The 7,790-nt window shown below is 43.7% G+C and overlaps 2 non-coding genes across 2 annotated transcripts; both read right to left on the bottom strand.

Moving 5' to 3' along the window:
* Positions 1-946: 946 nt before the first annotated feature.
* On the bottom strand, positions 947-1,018 carry trnam-cau. The gene has a single exon. It is a non-coding gene; the product is annotated as a tRNA-Met (tRNA).
* Positions 1,019-6,190: 5,172 nt separating this feature from the next.
* Positions 6,191-6,354, bottom strand: LOC125487208. The gene has a single exon (XR_007265729.1). It is a non-coding gene; the product is annotated as a U1 spliceosomal RNA (small nuclear RNA).
* Between the last annotated feature and the right edge of the window lie 1,436 nt (positions 6,355-7,790).

Here is a 7,790-nt window from a genome sequence, read left to right as displayed (position 1 = left end):
CAGAAAAGCTTTTCTGATGAAGGGTCTAGGCCCGAAACGTCAGCCTCTCTGCTCCTATGATGCTGCTTGGCCTGCTGTGTTCATCCAGCACTGCACCTTGTTGTCTCGGATTCTCCAGCATCTGCAGTTCCTACTATCTCTGATCTCTTTGTAACCATGTCTCTGTAACGGTTATCAGATCATACCCACCAACCTGCATTTGTGTCCTTAATATATTCATTTTGTTCGAAGACTACCCGCATTCAAACAGAGTCATTAATTCTATATTTTTACAGTCTTACTGCTGTTTTTCAATGTTTGTACTCTCTGTCCCTTCCTGTCCCACCCCGGATTTTGCTGTACAAGTGCATTACGGCCATATCTCTTGTCTTGTAAGCCTGCCTTTCCCCTCCCCCAAAAACCTCCTGACTGATTCTAATAAATGTAATTTAGCCTTTAGTTTGATGCATTCATTCAAAATGATGCGTTGGTAATTTCTTCCCTGTCGGCAATTAAATGAGATTATTTGATTTGATTTGTGGTTCAGGTTTACCTATTGAAATGATTATTGCTTTATTTTCTGATATTAGCAAAAAACAAATATGAGTAAATGGCGTGGTTTATTTTCCTGTAGCTCTTCAGCAGTGTATACTCTAAAGTTACCAGGATTGTCTCTCCACTGTGGGCTTTGTGGCTTAGCATTTGTGTTGGTGTTACTGTGAGCAATGTGGCCCTCTGGTGGCGGCGCGGCAGTGCTGCAGGCGAGGGTTGACAGGGGAATGTGTTTTGGTTGGTGGGGGGGGTTACAGCAATAGTGTGTTGGTGGTGGTGGGCGATGAGAAAGCATTGTGAAGGGTGCGGTGCAGTTGAAGGTATTGTCGGAAAAGGAAGCTAATACAAATAAAGAGCAACATATGTTAAAAGTACGGAAGTGTCAGCGAGAATGAACATTGTTCAATAAACTAAATAGCAGAGGATGGTTTCGATCCATCGACCTCTGGGTTATGGGCCCAGCACGCTTCCGCTGCGCCACTCTGCTCTGGTAACACTGCGTCCTACACTAATATATTAGTGAGGTAAGTGCTGGAATGTTTGCTGCAAAAATTATAATATTATGAAGATTATAATAAATTGTGTATTCAATAACCCATAGTCCTGGGCACAGCAATACACTGGTTGGGAGTTTTCCACTGGCTACAGGATGGCACAAGGAAACAAACGCCACCGACAATGGGACATGAATGGTCCAGACTCAGGAAACCAGCATTGGACAATCAGGACATGAAAAAAACAAACAGACAGGGAGATATATAAACAACTGCGGATACTGGAAATCTGAAACAAAAGCAGAAATTGCTGGAGAAATGCAGCAAGTCTGGCAGCATTTGTGGAGAGAGATCAGGGTTAACGCTTCAGGTCCAGTGACCCTTCTTCAGAATTGCAGGGAAAAATACTACGTAAACCGGGAAGAGATGGACAGACGGATCATTTATAGGAAGCGCTTCTCGGCAGTGAAAATGCTCCTGCTTTCAGTTTAAATGCATTTCCTGCAGTTCCCCACTTCCTAACAGCAGTCAGATGTACCTTCTGACTGTGACTGGTCCAAACACACAATTGACCATGTTCAAGTCCCTGGCTCTGTGCCCTTGACTGATGCACTGGGACGCTCAGACCAGCAGCAGCTCCCTCCCCAGTGACTGGACAGAGGACTAACTCTCCACCCCGATACTTCTAGAGATGAGCAATTATTTGAATAAACGTGCAGTGTGTTTGCCATATAGGTAGCTGGCGCATGCTGTATGTATTGGATTGATGCCTCGGTATGTGCTGAACAACAAATGTCCCCAGCCTGGACAGATGCATAATTACTAACAAGCTCTCTCTCTCTGAGTGCACAAATTATCATGTCAATACAGCAGTGCTGATAGCCTTTTAGCTCTGGTTGAAGTGCCAACATGCTAAGAGGCAAAGCCTGGCCAGGAAGGACAAGTCATGTATGCCGTGAGCATGCAGGTAGACACTGGATGAGTGAGTGAGTGAGAGTGACTGAGCGAGTGCTAGGTCAGCAAGCAAGCGACCCTCAGTTGCAGCCATTCCAATCCGTGAGCTTGGTGCCTATTCTTACACTCTTAGTGCACTTGATGACATCTTTCAATGCTAGCTTTTAGTGCAGCTTGAAATGCGGGTCTCAATTTCATAAATACCCTATAAGTGGGTCAGAGAGCTGTCGTAAGGATCCTGAAGGGCTGGCAATTATCTGGTGCTGATTCTTTTTTAATTTCAAAAATATACTTTATTCATAAAGAATCTCTTTGTATATATACATTGTCACAAATGCAGTTTGGTTCTGTACAGTTGCATTATTAATAAACATACAAAACATTGGAGTCAGTAAATGTGGAGCTGGAAAAATATAGCAGGTTAAACAGCATCCGAGGACCAGGCAAGTCAACATTTTGGCCTAAAACATTGACTTCCCTGCTCCTCGGATGCTGTCTGACCTGCTGCTCTTTTCCAGCTCCACATTTATTGACCTGAGCTTCCAGCATCAGCATTCCTTTCTGTCTCCAAACAAAACATTGGACTTTGACTGTGTCCAAAAAAAATCCAAAGACCTCTGTTATGCATACTATACTAATATTTACATATATTTGATACACTGGGAGGGTCCAACAACTGAATAGACACCCGTTTACCTTTAGCAGAAAGACCTCAGACATGGTTTTTCCCACTGCGCCTTGGTGGCAGCTGTCCCAGGCATTAGTGAATCCCTCAGATGTGGTCCTGGACGTTGGAATGTGCCAGTCTGCAACAGTCAGTTGGGATCAGCTCCTTGCTCTGGAAGATCAATAGGTTTCAGGCAGATCAAAGAGTTATCTAATGCCAATGTCCTTGGATGAGGGGCATGTGTGACTGGTGCCCGTAGACCATGCCCTGACAGGCCATTGCCTGGTGACCTTCATAAAGGCACTTCACAGTCGGGGGAGAACTGCAGTCACTAGTTGCTCCGATTTCCATGTCAAGAATTCTGTGTTAAGTTTGCTTGGCAGGTTGCTAAGATAGGGAGTTGCATATAAATAAAGTGAGATGTATGGTTAACAAGGTCATTACCAAGCAAAAATCCCCCTAAATAGGTAATTTACCACTGCCTAACGAGAATCTCACCTCAAAGCCCAGCAGTTGCACAAAAGATGCATTTAGTTGCTTCTGACGAAGGGGTAGGCCTCACCAGACTTATTGTATGATTCTTCCACACTTCTCGCTATAGCCCAGACCCCTATAAGATTTCTTTGAATATCTCCAGTTCTCTCTCCACAGTTGCTCCCAAAGCTGCTGAGTATCTATAGCATTTTCGGTTTCTGTTTCAGATTTCAAGAATCTGCAGTATTTTGCTTTCAAGTGTGAAGATGCTCCATGATCTTTTTGCAATGTAAAGAACTGGTTTATAATGGTCAATTCTGGGCTATCTCCTGCTGTCCGATCATGAATGTGATTGTGGGATACCCTGAGCATCTGTCCAACTCTGTTACTGTAGTGAATGACACTTGCTTTGTATTGATCAGTCACAAATGAGTCCTGATTCTGACAGTCTGGGGAGTGGAGATCCTTCTGTATTTGTTAATATCTGGTATGGTATGTGAGGACCTTAATTAATTTTGGGTGGAAATCATCCTTCTATCTCAGTCTCTGATGCTCATAACTTGGAAATTCATGACACATTCTTCCTGACAGACAATCTAGCTGCACTTTTCATTTCAACCCCATAGCTCCTGCACTCCCCTTCCACCTTCTTCCAACAACTGTGTAAGGGATATTTGGTATTAGCCTTCTTGGTGCATTAAAAGGTGCTCCCCTTGTCCTTCTGCCCTGTATTGGCAGTTGTGTTAAGTGAGTCTGTCGTATAGGCTTCTTTGTGTATGCAGAATAAATTGTGAGTAAATTGCATACAGAAGTCAGCCAGAGAAGGAAGTCCCATATTTCAGTGACAAATAGTATGTCCGATATAGGCAGTAGGGATCGAGTGAATCCTTAGAGGAGTATAAGGGCAATAGGAGTATACTTAAGAGGCAAATCAGGAGGGCAAAACCGAGGATATGAGATTGCTTTGGCAAATAGAATTAAGGAGAGTCCAAAGAGATTCTATAAATGCATTAAGGCCAAAAGAATAGCTAGGGAAAGAATAGGGCCCCTTAAAGATCAATGAACTGTCAACAGGAGACGGGGGAGATACTAAACAAATATTTTGCATCAATATTTACTGTGGAGAAGGACATGGAAGCTGGAGAATTTGGGGTAATAAACAGTGATGTCTTGAAAAGTGTCCATATTATATAAGAGGAGGTGCTGGAGGTCTTAAAACACATAAGGTGGATAAATCCCCAGGACCTGATTAGGTGTATCCCAGAAGTTTGTGGGAAGCTAGGGAAGCGATTGCTGGGCTCCTTGCTGAGATATTTGTATCATTGACAGCCATGAGTGAGGTGCCAGAAGACTGGACAGTGGTTAATATGGTCCATTACTTAAGAAATGTGATAAGGAAATGCCAGGGTACTACAGACCAGTGAGCCTGAGATCACTGGAGGGTAAGTTGTTAGAGGGGATTCTGAGGGACAGGATCTACTTGTATTTGGAAAGGCAAGGACAGATTATGGATAGTCAGCATTGCTTTGTGCATGGGAAATCATGTCTCACTAACTTGATTGAGTTTTTTGATGAGGTAACAAAGAGGATTGATGAAGACAGCAGTAGATACTGTCTATATGGACTTCAGCAAGGCATTCTACAAGGCTCTGCATGGTAAACTGGCTAACAAGGTTAGATCACTTGTAATCCAATGGGAGCTAACCAATTGGATACAAAATTGGCATGAAGATAGGAATCAGAGGGTGGCGGTGGAGGATTGTTTATTGGACTGGATCTCATGTCAGACCTACAGATGAAGTGGAAGATGGCTTGGGTGACTGCAATGGTGGAGGTCCTGGGAATGGGTCAGACTTTGGCCATGTACAACAACAGAGTGCCTCATACCTGATGACCAGGTTTTTACCCTCAATGGAAAGGGAACGGTTCTCCCATAAGACCGGTTTCTGCCATACCTTGGCTTGCTGGTTCTTTATATCCTAGAGATTCTCCCTTTGACATCAGTCCCCATTGTCTACAGCAGGAGTAGGTCCTGCATAGGTATCTCGCATTTGGACAATTTTACCACTTTCTGTTTCTTGCCTTCTGAACACTTTTGAAGATGAAGGGTCTCTTGACGTTCCCCTTGACTTTTTCCCTCCAGTCCACTTGAGATTTAAAGAGGGGTTTCTCCAACCTGTGTAATCCCTTTTGAGCTCCTCATTATGTTCTGAGGTCAACAGTTCCACATTCAGTTTCCCAGTGGTGATAGTCGGCCACCAGGAGGCAGTGGTCAGAGAAGAAAACCGGCGATGGACCATACTCATCTGTCAACATTGTTACTGCAACGAGTGGCTGTTGTGTGCTTCCGTTGGTGGAGTAAGATTCCTTCGATATATAACAATACCTCTCTATTTCATTCTTTCTTCTCGCTCCACGGGTGACTGCCATAGATGCTGAGTTTCTTCAGCATTTTGATTTTAGTTCAAATTTTCATTATTTTTCTGTGAAGATGTTTCTTGTGTGGAAAAACAAACTGATTTATCGTGGCCGGTAATGGATGATCGGTTACTCTCTTGTCTTGAGTATAATTGTGAGATACGCTGAATTAGTCGGACTCAGTTGCCGTAGCGACGTTAGCTTTTTTTCTTCATCAGTCATGTAGATAGTGTCCATTCTGTATCTCAGCCTCGGGTGAGAGTTTGGGGGAGTAATATTCCTTCTGTACTCGTTAATATCTTCTATTAAATGAGTGTGGGTGGAGATCGTCCAGACAATTGGCTTGGTGGTTTGCGACACACGAGCAAACCAGATTGAACATTGTGAGCTTTCATTGCTTTCCGAAGCTCGGGAGTGCGCCCCTAGTCCTGGCACTTGTGTAATAATTGGCGAAAGAATTGCTGAGGATTAATTGGCAAAGAAAAGAAAGCCCGTGATTTGAAGTGCAGTGAACTCGGGAGTACAGAGAAGGCGGAATTACGCCTGCTATCACCTCAAATGGAAAAATCAGACTTTGGGAAACGGAGAAAGAGAAACTCGCCACATTTTAAATAAAGCGGATAGAGACTTCCCTGTCTTTACATTTAGAAACCAGGGGAGAGCGCGAACGCAGTCCCCCACTACCATAAATTTTGCAGTCGAGTATCCCGCATTTGGGGATATCGCAGGCGTCAGCACACCCGGAGTGCAATGGGATAGCCTCGTCCTGGAAGAACAACCTTCGTGATCATTGTTTCTTCCCTGCCAGGTAAGTATGCTTTACACGCTCCCACGCCGCCAACTAATGTTAGCCACTACTCCTTACGGTCAGAACTACCACTTTTACAAATCACGCTCTCACCCTATCTTCACCTTTGTCCAACATGGTTCTTCCGCATCAAACTTTTTTTTTTCTGACAAGACTCCACGGTAACAGGAATTTATTGGAACAGGTTCGTGTTCTATATTTGCATATTCTCCTTATAAGGAAATGCCCGCCCTCCCTCTCGCGCTGACTCAAAGTCTCTGTCTGCAATGAGAATTCTTCATTTGATAATGGAAGCCACCGACCTGAATATACCAGGCATTGAAGCCAGTACAGTTTCTCCTTCCAACCAAATGCTGTGCTAACTCTAACAGCATTATCCTGTAGACAATCAAATGTAACTTTCTGGAACAAAAACTTGATTTCCTGATTTGTTCCTGATTTACAGCATCCGCAGTTCTTTCGGTTTTTATTCAAATGTAACTTTCTGGCCTGTTTTGTGACTGCGGCAAACATTTTGGACCTTTCAGGTCCTGAGACTCATTGACACAAAAAAAAATTGGAAGGCAGCTGGTGAGGATGACACCAAACATGTAAAAATATACAATGCCCTAGTCAGATCACGACTGGAACACTGTAAACAGGTTTCTGTACCTTATCTCAGGAAAGATACATTGGCATGAAGGCAGTCAAGAGAAAGTTGATACCAGATATTGAGCAGGAACTGCCTTCAGAGGAAGGGTTCAGTAGGTTGGGTCTGAACTCACTGGAGTTTGGGGAAATGAACACCGTGGAAATGTAGATGTGAAATGTTGTTTCCCCCTTGTGGGATTCTGGGACTAGAGGACATTATCTCAGAAAAAGGGTCCCCACATTTATGACAGAGATGAGGAGCAAATCTTTTCTCTCAGAGAGTAGTAAATCTGGGGAATTCTTAACTGCAGGTGGTTCTAAGTCTATTCAATGGTTGTTAAGTATATTCAAGGCTGAGACACAGATATTTTACTCAGTATGGGAATCACAGGTTGTAGCGAAATGGCAGGAGACTGGATTTCAGGATTATCAGATCTCATTGAATGGCAGTGCAGACCCAATGGGCCAAATGGCCTACTTCTGCTCCTACATCTGATGGTCTCATTATGAAGAGTTTCTGAGTCGACAACCCTTTTAAGGCAGTGATTTTGAGATGAATAAACTCGGCCAGTAAGCAGTTGCTTCTGGCAGCTTTACCCTTCTTGAAGGACTCCCGTGTCTTAGTCAGCTCATCCGGATATAACGGCATACCAGACTTTCCCGCTTGCTGTTACCCAAGACCTCTGTCACAGAGCAGGAACGTCTGGGAGTCTGTGCTGTCTGTGGGCTTTGTGTTATAGTCTTGCACAAAAGGATTTGCTGATCCTCTGTGATGACTGACAAGAAATATAGATGTAAATTGCACCTAGAACAT

This window comes from Rhincodon typus, chromosome 37 (genome assembly GCF_021869965.1).
Source record: "Rhincodon typus isolate 14 chromosome 37, sRhiTyp1.1, whole genome shotgun sequence".
Lineage (NCBI taxonomy): Eukaryota > Metazoa > Chordata > Chondrichthyes > Orectolobiformes > Rhincodontidae > Rhincodon > Rhincodon typus.
The sequence above is the reverse complement of the archived record's forward strand: the minus strand, read 5'-3'. Positions and strand labels throughout refer to the sequence as shown.